General features: G+C 43.6%; 1 protein-coding gene and 1 pseudogene across 1 annotated transcript in view; both read left to right on the top strand.

The window, feature by feature from the left end:
- The first annotated feature begins 2,476 nt into the window (after nucleotides 1-2,476).
- Nucleotides 2,477-2,594, top strand: LOC126237587 (5S ribosomal RNA; annotated as a pseudogene).
- A 552-nt stretch (nucleotides 2,595-3,146) lies between these two features.
- Nucleotides 3,147-15,948, top strand: part of LOC126235949 (protein snakeskin-like) — a 118,461-nt gene continuing 105,659 nt past the window's right edge. Inside the window, exon 1 of the mRNA XM_049944919.1 lies at nucleotides 3,147-3,250. The gene's annotated coding sequence lies outside the window, so the exon portion shown is untranslated. The remainder of the gene's footprint in view (nucleotides 3,251-15,948) is intronic.

The raw sequence follows: 15,948 nt of genomic DNA, 5'->3' as shown, positions 1-15,948 counted from the left end.
TATGAACATAGCGCTTATCTTGAATGGAAGTTCGTAGGTTGCTTCGAGGAACTGCAGCGGTTCAAGGTGAGACGTATTTCGGTCTCTTCACTACTGATTATTACAGCTGACTTCAGCGTTAGAAGACTACAAAGCAAAGTAGCAAGCAATTTGGAGGTCAGTTGGGTTCCTCGATATCAGAGGGCCAAGGGCAAGGGCGTTCGGTCACTGGCGTGAACGTTTTAAAATGATGACGTCGTCCTGTGTATGGTGATAAATAGAGCCTATGGCTGCAGCAGCAGCTCGGGGTCTACTGCAGGAGGAATACCACCAAAACTTAGTAACCGCGCATTCGTTCACTTGCAAATTCCTCACTTGCACTAACAAGATATCCATATTTATTATGTATATTATTACGAAACTAGTAAGACATTAATCTCCCTATTCTCCGGGTTTGCGGCCGAGTTAATGTTAGTTTCCCCTATCTATAGTCTTCAGGTGTGGCGAGTAGAATTGCGCTCAGCACATGCGTATTCCTGTAGATGGCAATTAAAAAGCTGTAGTGATGTGCAGAAATGACGAAGTCGGCCGCAGACGGGTAAACAGGGAGAGCGTCAGTTTTCACAAGAAAGTTTGAAACATACTAACATGCTTTTTGCACCCTAATATGCGTTCTTCTTTTCAGTAAAGCCATCGTCAGTGGCCTGAAAATAGCACACTGTTTACAACGTTGTTTTGTATGATATCCAACACTATTTCATTTTTAAAATACTAAAGTGAGATTCCTTTGCTTATGGTGTTTTCCATTACATTTGTATTCCGCAAGCCATCTTACGGTGTGTGGCGGAAAACAGTTCTTGTGGCACTATATTATCCTCCTTCCCAGTTACATTCACGAATAATGCGTGGAAAGAATGATTGTCTGTAAACATTCTTCAGAGTTCATCAGTTTTTCGTTTATATCAGGGTGTGTCGTTCGCGACTTACGTATCACAAGCAGTTTTACCATGGGGAGCTACACAATTATGAGATGTTGTGCCATACATTTAAATATTGTTAAAATTTGTGACTTTTGTACGCCCATGTTCTTTGTTGGTGTGAGAAATACAGACATGGAGAACGAAGAAAAGAGGATTGAGAAATGAGGCCAGTGTTTATCCTGTGTCCAAAAAGGTGTTTATTGTGTATTTGTTCTCCGTGAATATAGTAGTTCTCCAGAAAGAAAAACCTTCATGATACTCATGATCTCGTATTTCGTGTTCGGCCTTTGTTGCTGTTTAAGGAGGTCTGAGTATAAATTCAACCCCGAAGCCAAAAACAGCATATTCCAGGAAGGTTATGCTTGAAATCAAACAGATTCAGTACATCTGAAACAAAGACTACACTAAAACAAAATTTTGAAAAACACAGCCCTCAGTCGCGAACACAAAAAAAAATAAAGTAATTACTTAATTGTGTTCGCGACTGAGGGCTGTGTTTTTTAAAATTTTGTATTATACAACAGTCGCTGATTGACAGCCATGTTAAAAACCTTAAAGACTATACTCTTCTCAATAACTTTTAACACATCTTGGTATTTAAAGTTCAAATGGCTCTGAGCACTATGGGACTTAACTTCTGAGGTCATCAGTCCCCTAGAACTTAGAACCACTTAAACCTAACTATCCTAAGGACGTCTCTCACACATCCATGGCCGAGGCAGGATTAGAACCTGCGACCGTAGCGGTCGCGCGGTTCCAGACTGTAGCGCCTAGAACCGCTCGGCCACCCCGGCCGACGGTATTTAAAGGAATCGTATCCAGCATCATTATCACTTTACATATATCTAAAATTTTCTTCCGTAACTTTGGTCCAAATCTATCACAATTTATATAAAAACACTCCATCATCTTTCCTTACCCGTATTTCATCGTATGATATATGCAAGGCTATAAAATATGTAAAAGAAAATGATTATGAGGAAGCCCTTCTCCACTTCTAGGACTATGTACTGTATGTCCTCTGTAATTGTACGCACATCTCATGTATTGCACAGTTAGTATCTGTGTCTTATTTCAGTGACAAAACCACAGAACTGATCATTAGTTGCAGTGTTCCATAATAAATTATTAAGCTCCAAGGCAATAAACGTCACATTTACGAAGTATTATAGTCTGAGATTTGCGGGTCCTCATTTTCGTATAGGTCTACTAGACAAACTGATGGAATTATATTTGAAGAATGTTGCGATACGTTCTCCACGAACAGTAGTATCTAACTTCATACATCATATTTTCTTAAATAGAGCAATTTGGTCTGTAAATTTCACAGTAAATAGGGATATAATGAGACATTTGGAGGCAGAAAACCGGTTATCAGTCACTCTGATTCTCAGGTTCCTCTATACGTCGACCACGATTGTGGCTACGACTTTATCGTTCACGAAGTACGAACGGAAGCACTCAGCGAAGTTCATTGCGAACTTTCCAAAAATATAGCCTATGCTTAAAAACGCTTTGGCAACGGCCTTGCCGCAGTGGCAACACCGGTTCCCGTAAGATCACCGAAGTTAAGCGCTGTCGGGCGTGGTCGGCACTTGGATGGGTGCCCATCCTGGCCGCCATGCGCTGTTGCCATTTTTCGGGGTGCACTCAGCCTCGTGATGCCAATTGAGGAGCTACTCGACCGAATAGTAGCGGCTTCGGTCAAGAATACCATCATAACGACCGGGAGAGCGGTGAGCTGACCCCACGCCCCTCCTATCCGCATCCTCCACTGAGGATGACGCGGCGGTCGGATGGTCCCGGTAGGCCACTCGTGGCTTGAAGATGGAGTGTACTTAAAAACGCTTTAGTTATTTGTTTTTATTAGATTTTAGGTCTAAAGGCTGTTTGTTTATCAATATAACATCTGGAGGCTTCGCTGGGCAATGATGGAGCTCTTCCATATTGTATAACCCTGAAGAAAGAACACGACTTTTTTAAAAAAATAAACCCATACAGTGGGCAGTCTGTTGTAACGTCATCTCTTCACATGATTCCAGAGGAGAAATTTGCAATTCGGTTGTCAGGATGTGTGACGTAACGAATGATTATACCGTAACGGAATGCATACGGCAGCAGGGCCCATAATGAACTCGGCTCCTGGCAGGCGGAGCGTGGCGGGGGCATCGCGCATGCGCGTAGATTTGTGGCGGGAACCGTGCTGGAGAACGCGCAGCTGTCATTCGCTGCGCAGAAGGCGACTCAGAAGCACAGCAGAGGCAGCAGCGAAGACTCGAGTCTACCCACTGGTAAGTTACACACAATTACAATCTCTGGACTCTGGGCAACTGACTGCAGTAATTTTCTCAAGCTCAGTATTTTCGAGCTGACTACTACGTAACGTAATTGCCGGGCTCTAGTACACAAAAAACATATCTGGTCTTTTGCAATGAGAAAAGAGGGAGGGTAAAGATAGCGGAATAATGATCCTTATTCATTCACGACTTGGGTGTGTGTGTGTGGTTGTTTTTCGTTGTACGTGGCTGTTTGACCCTTTTTGTCGACTGATGCTTGACATTTTTCCTGGAATTCACGGCGACTTACATATCCAGAAAAAGTTTGAATACGCAAGTAAAAGAGCTAACGTTGCATTTTATCTTGGCTTTCATATTAATTTGTTTGCCACATAGGCGGAGATTAAAAGGTTCGGAACACATCCGCATTAGGCACAGTCTGTTTCGGCACCATAAAGCTCAACACAAGCTTTGATTGGTGACAGCTTTCCTTAGATCAAGTCTGTTAAATATTCGAACGTCAATGCTAGTTTCTTCAACAGTTGCATCTTAAATACGAGTTAATTGTTAGTATGCGTTCAGTGTATTCTCGCTGTGCGCCTTGTGCATAACTGTCAGATATTGCAAACAGCTGTGGGTGAGAAACTGCGCGCAATGAAGCCCGAAGAGATGCGTGAGTATCGAAAAGTATACGCGAATCTTTAACAAAAGTTGTGTTGCTTACCTCTTTTTCTCTCTCTGTGCGCAGGTTTTCCCAGACTGTGTTCTGATGTTCCGCGGGAAGTGAATAAATCCTCCGCGAAAAACTAACAATAATTTGGCGTTATTTCGAGATTTTGATGCGACTATTTTTTAAAAATATTATGATTTCTGTGTTATTAGTTATGAATTAAACTGAAGTAATCACTGAATAAAACAAGTTTTCGACATTTTTAAAAATTTTATTTACCTTCAAAATAAACAAGGCCTTCCATCAAAGTACCAGGATTCCCAAAGCGTTCCATGCTGGAAAAATTTTGGGAACCCTGCTCTGCGGTGACCGTTAGTTGGTGGATTTACATCTACAGTAGTCGTTTTGTTGTATTGTGAGTCTTACTGTAAAATCGATGTGATACTGAATACATTTTTATCTAAATGAATAGCTGAACATAAGCTAGCTTTTACAGGGAAGGAATGAGGTATTCAAGCTGTGACTTAACTATTAGAATGGTTTGATAAACTCTTAAGCACACGTAATTTTTTCTAACATGTTGGCTCGTGGTCTTGCGGTAGCGTTCTCACTTCCCGCGCACGGGGTCCCGGGTTCGATTCCCGGCGGGGTCAAGGATTTTCCCTGCCTCGAGATGACTGGGTGTTGTTGTGTCGTCTTCATCATCAGCATTCATCCCTATTACGGTCGGATGAAGGCAATGTCAAACCACCTCCACTAGAACCTTGCCTAGTCAACGGTGCGGGTATCCCGCTTCGTACCTACGCTCCTCGGGAGTATGGGACCTCATCATCGTTGTGATGTTACAATTTGATCAATGAGAACAATAAATCGGTTGAGTAACGATCTGTGTAAGTTCGTGGCTCTTTACTGTATCCACTTTAATATTGTTTGACAATGAGATTAAACGTTACTCGTAATAATTAAGGTAATAATAATTAGCGTTTTTCTTTGGGTTTTTTGTTGTCACACCCATTTTCTGCGTTTCACTTGCGTAATTGTCTGAATCTTTCTCCGTTACTTGTGAAGTAAACCACTTATAGTGAAAGTGTTTGTTTGACAGTGGCACCTTCTAGTCCTGCCAAAGAGCCCGTCAACAGGCGGCATATAAAGATCGTCTACAAGAGCCTCAACGATATCCTATGAAACAAACGCTTTTTTCTTTGACAAACCGCAACATTCATCAGGAACTTGGAATTGTTGAATTGCAATAGATTTGCAAGATACGTAAATCTGGTATGTAGAGGTTATTAAAGACAATACCGGCATTTATAATAGGAAGCTGAACGTTGACAACCATTGTTGTGTGTATGTAATAGAATGTCCAGGCGCAGAAGTGTAGTATTCTTCGAACATTGATACATCCTAAAGACATGATTGTATTTCTTTATTGTATTTTCGGTGTCCTAATTACAAATTCTTCGTGTTCGTATTTCGACCAGTTTCTTGTTTTGTCTGTTTTGGTCGTCTGTGGACCTCTTGGTTTCCAGCTAATCTTATTCGCTTCCCAGAACGTGTGCATCTTGTCACACATTATCTACCTGTGATTCTTGGTAAATAAAACTTTAACTCAACTTCCACGCAGTTTGTCATGGATTGTTTTAATGTATTCGGTGCTGCTGTTGTACTCATTCCAGTCATATATTATTTCTCGCATGATACCAATCTCACATATGCCCTTTCTGATCTCATCTATTAATTTCGTCACGTACTGGAAAATCGTTTTGGACAACTTGTCTTCATTCTCAGAAGATATCATTACAATTTCAGCTTCCTTTTGAGTGTTGTCTGTTATCTTTTCATTAAGTTCGTGTAAGTCTGCATTTCTACTGTCCCTCCATGTTCCATCGATACTTTTATGTCTTTAACCTTTTCCTCGAGGTTCTTCTTTCCTTTTCTCATATATTCGCAGATCGTATTTCTTTTTCGGCAGAAGGCACTCGGCTCCAGTAGTGCACTGTAATCTCTAATTTTGCTTTATAATATACCACTTGGCTATGTATCTACTCTGGATTACTCTGTAGGGTAATTCTAATTTTATGACTCTGTCTTTGTTATCCCTTTTTTCCAGCTTATTGGCCTGCATCTTTTCCCACAGTTAATGAACTTTACCAGCCGCTTAAGCTCACCATGTCTTGTGATGTATTTTCCTTTGTGACGGTTACGTCCGGACAGTTAACTGTGACTTGTGCAGGCAGCTCACGTAGAGTTTTCCCCATACACTTTGCTTGCGGTACACGCGCGACTCGTCATGATTTCATGTTTGTCCTAGGCTGCGGAATGCACACTGTTGCATCACTGGTCGTATGAGACGCAATATAAACATCCTATCTCAGACTCACAAGACCACCATCAAGCGCTGAGACGTGCTCCGAAAGTCAAGCCACCTGTTGAGTCACATCGCGTCAGGTGCTCCGAAGCGCACAAATATTTGATCTGACTCGTACGCGCTCGTCTGACATCATCACAGAGCAAACGAAACTATAACCAGAGGAGTGAAAGCCAGAAATAGACTGCCAATAATTTTTTCCCATTGGTATTTTAACTTCACGGAATGAGGCGGCTGGAAACTGAAGGCAGCTTTTCAGCTATGACGTACAAAATTGAAAACATAACTCTTAAGAAGGGAAGTTGGTCCGATATCTTATTCTTACAGTATTCGGCTTCCTTATTATGTTAGGCTCTCTTTAGAATAATTTAAGAAATAAACATTCAAGGCATAAAGCACATGACATGTAGCAAGTACGTTCTTGAAAACGATTGTTTTTTGTTATGTGCCTGATGTGTTTTAGCAAGGACGAGGAAGAGAAAAAATGTTGGCCAGATGTCAGTAGGAACTTGTGCACTGAGTGTTCCACATACACTTTATTATTTACGAATTGTAATCAATAATAAAGGGATTTTTTTTTTAATTTCGTAGGCTTTATACATTTGATTTTCGAATTTTTTGTCTTGTTGGTACACATGTTACTGATGTATGCTTGCATTTCCAGCTATTTTGAATATTTAGCTATTGTTGGTGGTCGAAAAAGTTATACATTTTTTCGAGCGCTCGGCGAACTTTTACTTTCGAAAAAGATGGATCAAAGAATTTGTATTAAATTTTGCGTGAAAAGTGGAATAAAGTGCAGCATCGCATTCGAAATGTTGACTGGTTTTTGGCGGATCTACTGTGAGTAAAACAAGAGTTTACGATTGGTATAAACGTTTCAAAAAGGATGGAGAAGTCGTTCAAGATGACGACTGTCCTGGGCGTCCTATAACATGACGACTGTGGAAGAAGTAAAGAAAAAGGTTCTGGAAAATCGCCGAATCACCATCAGAGAGGTTGTTGATGATGTCGGCATATCCTTTGGCTCAGGCCAAGCAGGTTCTTCGGATGTTTTGGGTATAAAACTTGTAGCAGCAAAGATTGTTTCGAAATTGTTGAATTTAGAGCAAAAACGACGTCGCATAGACATCGGTCGGAAATTGCTGAATTAAGTCGACAACGATCCAGAACTTCTAAAGACGGTTATAACAGGGGGCGAAACATGAGTATACGGGTATGACGTGGAAACCAAGACCTAATCATCCCAGTGGAAACTACCTGAAGAGCCAAGACCGAAAAAAAGTTCGACAAGATAGATCATGTGTCAAGGTTCTTCTGCTTTCTTCGATTACAGTGGGATAGGCACGAAAAAAAGTTCGACAAGATAGATCATGTGTCAAGGTTCTTCTGCTTTCTTCGATTACAGTGGGATAGGCATTATGAGCGCTCCTGCGGTCAATAAGAAACACTACCTGGAACTTGTGTGCAGTTTGCTTGAACCAGTCCGAAGAAAAGGACCAGAATTGTGGCGAAACCGCTCGTGGAAATTGCATCACGATAATGCAGCCGCTCGCACCTCAATGATAGTGCGTGATTTTTTGGCAAAAAACAAAACCGTTGTGCTGCCTCAGCCACTTATTCGCCAGATATAGCCCCCAGCGGTTTCTTTCCATCCCTGACGCTGAAGAGAACCATGAAAGGACGCCATTTTGCCACCATTGATGAGATAAAAACGGAATCGCTGAAGGAGCTGAACACCATAAGGAAAAGTGCGTATGTAGACAATTTACCCATCCCGCGAATCGAGGATCTCAAAGATTTTTACTTGTTATCGTCGTTGATACTGGCAAGATATCTATCCCAGAGATTCCAAGACTTAGAAAAATGTTTTAATTTCAAGTTTGAACTCGGATAAAAGATGACCAAAGAAATATTTTTTCGTGTTTTATAATTACAAATTAATTTCCTGATTTTTTTCTTTGGTTGTAGTGTGAAAGCTTTATGATTCTACGTCAACGGGAAGAACTCTATAGGTTTCAATGAGTGGGTGTACGAGTATAAAAATATGTGACGTAAATGGCTGTATCTTCTAATTACATTGACTTGAAGCTCACCGGACAATAGACTTAATATGTGGCATAAATATCGCTATTTTTACCCGTTCTGAGAAAAAGGGTTTCGAACTGTCGGACAGACAAACACTGGCAGATGGACAGCAAAGTGAGGCTGAAGGGTTCCGTTTTTACCGATGGTTGTACGGAACCATAGAAACAGAGGATGAAAACGATGATCAAACTTGCTGACAATTTGAGGGAGGAATGCCTTACCAAGAATAGCATGAAGTAGGACATAGTGGAAGTCAAAGTTTAGTTGACACAGTGTTTTGGCCGTTTCTCATAAGGATATTGAAAATAGAGAACGTAAGTGCCAAATCCGACATTTGTCAGAGAATGGAAAAGTGATATATCTGTGTTTCCACAAGATGAATTTGTATCTAAAAGAATTAGTAAGATATTCTGATGCCCCGAAATTATGCTGCGCACCACATCACCGCAGAGAATAGTGCGAGAAATTAGAAAACAAATACTTTAATTAAGAACGTTCAAATTGCCGTACCAGTAAACTGTCAGGTTCTAGGTGTCAGTAAGAAATTTTCTACAAGCCGATTCTTGCAAAGAAAAAATCAGCAAACACCGTTAATAATGCTATTTATTTTCACTAATAGCGCCATTACAGGTTTCGAACCGTTACGCTCATCTTCATACGGCTGTTCATGTCATATGTTGTTGTTTGCTTTAGTTGTTGAAAACAACCAGCCAAACCTAATATCAACAACAACAAATCTACTGTAAACGCGATCAGCCATCTGAAGATGTACCTGTCAGTTCGAAATCGGGAATGACGCTGTTAGTGTAAATAAAAAGCGTTATTAACGCTGTTTGGTTGTTGTTTTCTTCTTTTTAAGAATCAGCTTGTATTTTGTGCACATCCACGGTCTCAAATAGGTAAACTTTCGACAAAATAGGAGCAAGAAAGTTTCTGTTCCAAGTGCCACTAATACTGAGGCATTTTTTTTATGTGATAAAAGTGGGGAAAACAGCATTAGGCTTTTAACTAGTAGGACTGTACTCAACAAAAACCACTTCACATATCTTTGAAGTACAGCTTGGCACGAAGACCATATACCATCTATACGTTTCAAACACTTTCTCCTTGGTTTTTCACCTGGATCAATTCTAGGGACATACGACAGAGTATCGACAGTATAACAACAGTGAAAATACGTTTTCGCTAAAAAAAAAAGCGTAGGAATATTTTCCACATCCACTCTTCATGTGCCACTGCTGTTCCAAAGAATTTTAAAACAGTGAATTTATATTTCTTCGTGTCAGTATTTACTTTGGATGCCGCGCATTTATTTCTCAATTTAGTCTGCAGAAACTTCGATGTAGTAACTAGAGATGCTATTTTTCGTCTTGTAGCTTTGGTAGCGCCAAGTTACGTCACTCCAATATTCGGCCAACGACGATGCGAGAGTCTTCTCCCGCCTAGAAATATCATGAAATGTCACGTTCACACTTAATTTCTTATCCTAAAGTGCACTCAGGTACCTTCTCATGGTTTACGGCAGCGCGAAAGCGGTACGCAGATGGCCATCAAACTCCAGTGGCAGAGCTAGAAGTGGCAGAGTCAGGATTGGAGACAACTGAAACTAAAGTAAACTAAACTCCGTTCGATCAGGCCTTGAAAGACCCAAAGGTACCGACCGGCCGTCGTGTCATCCTCACCCCACAAGTTTCGCTGGATGCGGATATGGAGGGGCATGTGGTCAGCACACTGCTCTCCCGACCGTACGTCAGTTTACGAGACCGGAGCCGCTACGTCTAAATCAAGTAGCTCCTCAGTTTGCCTCACAAGGGCTGAGTAAACCGCGCTTGCCAATAACGCACCTCATACCGGATGGTCACCCATCCAAGTGCCATCCCAGCCCGACAGCGCTTAACTTCCGTGATCTGACTGGAACCTGTGTTACCACTGCGGCAATGCCAATGGCCAATGGAGAAAAAACGATGGCGAATATAGACTCCTGATGAAAGCTAGCCCACTTATGCTAGTAACAAGTGATGTGTCGGCAGCTGGGCCAACACCTTGTAAATAGAGGTGGCTTAGAAAGCACGCTAGACTAACGCAGACGGGCATGAAGTACTGGAACAGGATACGTAATTAATGCTATGAAGAAAAGAACGGAGTTTCTCATATACTTATCTTTAATTTCTTCTTGTACATCTCTATGGTGAACACAAGTGAGACTCTAATTACAATCACTGTAAGGCTAATGGCGCCTTGCTAGTTCGTAGCCATTAGCTTAGCTGAAGGCTATTCTGTCTCTCGGCTAATGAGAGAGAAAGGCTTCGTACGTCTAGTCGCTAGCTCTGTCGTGTACAACTGGGCTGAGTTCGAGTCAGTCTCTCGAGACCTGCCTTGTGGTGGCGCTAGGTTTGCGATCACACAGTGGCGACACGCGGGTCCGACATGTACTACAGGACCGCGGCCGATTTAAGCTACCACCTAGGACGTGTGGTGTCTGGCTGTGACACCACAACAAGCATCCCACTGTAAATGCGCCAAGGAAATCAAATACTCTTTTGCCAGTGGTGAGGCCCGAGGATGGCGGTAATATGCTGCCGAAACTAATCGTGTAAGAGAATAAAGACATTCTCAAGATACAGCTGTGATGGTACTTTTAGTCATATACTGGAACTCGTATTTGTATTCAAAATCTACCAACTTCATACGCAGAAACGTAAGGCTCATTTGTGTAGATTTACAATTGCCGTAACGTTAATACGTCCACAATCTGTTAGTCCTGTCAAGTATGAACAGGAAAGTAATGGAAAAAGTCCCACATTATAGTGACTCATAAGGCGAAGATTGTGTACCTCCAGACATGGTCTAAAGAAGAGTTTGAAGAAAAAAATGGTTCAATATTCAGGTCGAACGCATGAGAAAAAATTATGGCAAAGACGTAGTTATGTTTAAAGTCAACAAGCAGAAAAAAAAAATGAAATCAGGTTTTGAGAATCATGTCTCTTCTGTACACAAACTTTGTTGCTCATAGCAAAGTAACTCAGTTATTAATGTGGTACAGATTTATTTTACCCTTGTTATGTTAGTGAATGTCATGTGTAGACATAAAGCGGAAATATCTTAAAATTATGTATTATTTTGTTTCATTCATACGCGTGTCAAAAACGTTATAAAAACGTCATGCCGCAGGAGTGCCGAATATTATAGTTATCCTTAGGTACATTTTGTAATCATTCTAAAAGATGAGTTATGCGGTTGTGGAATGATAATTAAATATAAAAAAATTAGGAAGTGACGGAATATTGTTTTGAGGATGTCAAATTAAGCACCTTTCGGCCGTCAGTTTTCAACGTTATTTTATTAGGCAATCAGTTGCGGCGCTTTATTAAGCCATCTTCAGGCCCCTGACCGATGTGTACGAATAATCTACCTCGCTCGTGATCGAAGCAGGGGCCAGCAGTACTGATATTAGTAGATATCTACTTGCTGTAGCGACCACTTCAAATATCACTCGCCGTTAAAAGATGGACATACAGAGAATATTGTTTTATTCGCATTTTTCACATAATTAGTTGACAGTTCAAATATCAAATGTAGATAGAATGGAGGAGAAAGAAGTATGGGAAAACTTTTATTGCAAGACTAGGTATAGTGGCACAGGATATGACGAAACAGCTGTGACTATAAATACGTAGGCTTTCGCGGTCAGGGACAGTCTCGTTAAAATCCTTCTGGGTGTACTGTCGAGTCATCTTATAAATGTTAAAATACTGAAATAACTGTGCAGCGACCTTCCTCAAAGGCGTAGGTTAATTTAGCTGGGATTAGGAGGGGAGGGGGGAAGAGGGTGAGTCCGCAGCTGCAATATACTACGTTTCCAACTGTGTCATAAAACCAACGACGTCAATTTTTTTTAGATTTTTATTAGCCGTAAAATACCACGAACCGGTGCTAGGGGAGAGGCAGGAGATATATGGCAGACTATTCGTGGGTTACATGGCTTGCTGGTAATTATCTAGTCCACTGCGAATCGGCAACAAGCTTTCGAGGACCGTGCTTAGTTGCTTTTAGTCGCTGAAAAATCACGCCGACTCTGCGTGTACTGTTTGTTTACAAAGCAGTTCGCGGTAGTGTGCCGTGAGGCCTCTGCCATGCGATCACACTTGTCCCGTCGTATCAGGAACGTTGGCAATAAGGACGTCGGGACGCTGTAGCCGTCATCTCTGTTGATGTTACAGGCTGCCCAGAAGGATTTTAATGAACTGTGACTAGTCAAACTCAGTGGTGTAATGGGCGGGTGAATGGCGCTTCGGCGACTTCCGTGTCCCTAACCTACGAAAGCTAAAAATACCTTTTAATGACACTGCAGGTGACGGATCATACACACCTTTTCCGAGCGATGAAGGCAACTTCTGAGATAAAAAAAATACTGAATCTACTGCCCGTAAGACTGTTCCACGTAAAGGTCGCAACCGTTGCGCAATACGACATACAACTTACGTGGAGATACCTCACTTGCACAACTCTCAAACGACTAGAGGATGACTGCCTCCGACATGAAAATAATGGTACGCTTTTCAAAATTCACGTAAAGCAAAATAACCTATTTCTTGGCAGACACAACATTTACATCAAAACTTCACAATCTACCTGATGGTACGTGGCGATTCCGCAGATCGTGGTCTCGCTTCCCGAGCGCGGGGTCCCGAGTTCGATTCCCGGCAGGGTCTGGTATTTTCACCTCCCTCGAAATGACTGGGTGTTTGTGTTGTCATTATCATTCATGAATGTGGCGAGTGTGGACTGAGCAAAGGTTGGGAATTTGTACGGGCGCTGATAACCGCGCAGTTGAGCGCCCCACAAACCAAACATCATCATCATCATCATCATCATCATCGGTATGTGGCGGAGAGTACTTCTGGTACCACTAACTAATCCTGCCTTCGCAGTTCCATTCGCGAATAGTGCGTGGGAAGAATGACTGTCCTTAAATCTCCGCATTAACTCCAATTTCTCAAATTTTCAAGCTTCCCGCCTCTGAAAGGCTTCGGTGTCTTCCTTCAATCCGACCTGGTACGGATTCCAAAGACTCGAGGAGTACTCAAGACTAGGTCGCAGCAGCGTGCTATACGCGGTCTCCTTTGCAGGTGAACCAGACTTCCCTAAAATTCTCCCAATGAACCGAAATCTACCATTCGCCTTCCCTACCAAAGTTCTCACATGCTCGTTCCATTTCGTATCGGTTTGCAACGTTACGCCCAGATATTTAAACGACTCGACCATTTCAAGCAGTACCCTATTAATACTGTAACCGAACATTATAGGTTTGTTCTTCCCACTCATCCTCATTATCTTACTTTTTTCCACATTTAGAGCTAGCTGCCATTCGTCACACCGACTAGAAATTAAGTCGTCTTGTATCTTCGTACAGTCACTCACCGTAGACACCTTACCGTAGACCACAGCAACTCAGCAAACAACCTCAGATTGCTGCCCGCCGTGTCCGCCAAATCATTTATGTACATTGATAACAACTGCTGTCCTATCACACTTCCCTGACAGTACCGGAACCGCGGGACTGCTACGGTCGCAGGTTCGAATCCTGCCTCGGGCATGGGTGTGTTTGATGTCCTTAGGTTAGTTAGGTTTAAGTAGTTCTAAGTTCTAGGGGACTTATGACCTAAGATGTTGAGTCCCATAATGCTCAGAGCCATTTGAACCATTGACAGTACCCTTGTCTCTTATGAACACGACCGGCCGCGGTGGCCGAGCGGTTCTAGGCGCTTCAGTCCGGAACCGCGCGACTGCTACGGTCACAGGTTCAAATCCTGCCTCTAAGAACTTAGAACTACTTAAACCTAACTAATCTAAGGATATCACACACATCTATGCCCGAGGCAGGATTCCAACCTGCGACCGTAGCGGTCGCGCGGTTCCAGACTGTAGGGCCTAGAACCGCTGGGCTACAACGGCCGGCCTTCGTGTTCTGTTATGTACATTGAGAACAACAGTGTACATTGAGAACAACAGCTGTCCTATCACACTTCCCTGACAGTACTTGAAATGGCTCTGAGCTCTATGGGACTTAACATCTATGGTCATCAGTCCCCTAGAACTGAGAACTACTTAATTCTAACAAACCTAAGGACATCACACAACACCCAGTCATCACGAGGCAGAGAAAATCCCTGACCCCGCCGGGAATCGAACCCGGGAACCCGGGCGTGGGAAGCGAGAACGCTACCGCACGACCACGAGCTGCGGACCCCTGACAGTACTCTTGTCTCTTATGAACACGACCGGCCGTTGTGGCCGAGCGGTTCTAGGCGCTTCAGATGTACAGCAAATCGTTGGATGTGTTTGTGCACTGATACAACTAAGCAGTGGCGTTCAAGGCGTGCGTTACCGCAGTATCAACAAGACTAGGTCATTCCTGAGCATCACTGTTATATATATATATACACTCCTGGAAATGGAAAAAAGAACACATTGACACCGGTGTGTCAGACCCACCATACTTGCTCCGGACACTGCGAGAGGGCTGTACAAGCAATGATCACACGCACGGCACAGCGGACACACCAGGAACCGCGGTGTTGGCCGTCGAATGGCGCTAGCTGCGCAGCATTTGTGCACCGCCGCCGTCAGTGTCAGCCAGTTTGCCGTGGCATACGGAGCTCCATCGCAGTCTTTAACACTGGTAGCATGCCGCGACAGCGTGGACGTGAACCGTATGTGCAGTTGACGGACTTTGAGCGAGGGCGTACAGTGGGCATGCGGGAGGCCGGGTGGACGTACCGCCGAATTGCTCAACACGTGGGGAGTGAGGTCTCCACAGTACATCGATGTTGTCGCCAGTGGTCGGCGGAAGGTGCACGTGCCCGTCGACCTGGGACCGGACCGCAGCGACGCACGGATGCACGCCAAGACCGTAGGATCCTACGCAGTGCCGTAGGGGACCGCACCGCCACTTCCCAGCAAATTAGGGACACTGTTGCTCCTGGGGTATCGGCGAGGACCATTCGCAACCGTCTCCATGAAGCTGGGCTAAGGTCCCGCACACCGTTAGGCCGTCTTCCGCTCACGCCCCAACATCGTGCAGCCCGCCTCCAGTGGTGTCGCGACAGGCGTGAATGGAGGGACGAATGGAGACGTGTCGTCTTCAGCGATGAGAGTCGCTTCTGCCTTGGTGCCAATGATGGTCGTATGCGTGTTTGGCGCCGTGCAGGTGAGCGCCACAATCAGGACTGCATACGACCGAGGCACACAGGGCCAACACCCGGCATCATGGTGTGGGGAGCGATCTTCTACACTGGCCGTACACCACTGGTGATCGTCGAGGGGACACTGAATAGTGCACGGTACATCCAAACCGTCATCGAACCCATCGTTCTACCATTCCTAGACCGGCAAGGGAACTTGCTGTTCCAACAGGACAATGCACGTCCGCATGTATCCCGTGCCACCCAACGTGCTCTAGAAGGTGTAAGTCAACTACCCTGGCCAGCAAGATCTCCGGATCTGTCCCCCATTGAGCATGTTTGGGACTGGATGAAGCGTCGTCTCACGCGGTCTGCACGTCCAGCACGAACGCTGGTCCAACTG

This window comes from Schistocerca nitens, chromosome 2 (genome assembly GCF_023898315.1).
Source record: "Schistocerca nitens isolate TAMUIC-IGC-003100 chromosome 2, iqSchNite1.1, whole genome shotgun sequence".
Lineage (NCBI taxonomy): Eukaryota > Metazoa > Arthropoda > Insecta > Orthoptera > Acrididae > Schistocerca > Schistocerca nitens.
The sequence above is the reverse complement of the archived record's forward strand: the minus strand, read 5'-3'. Positions and strand labels throughout refer to the sequence as shown.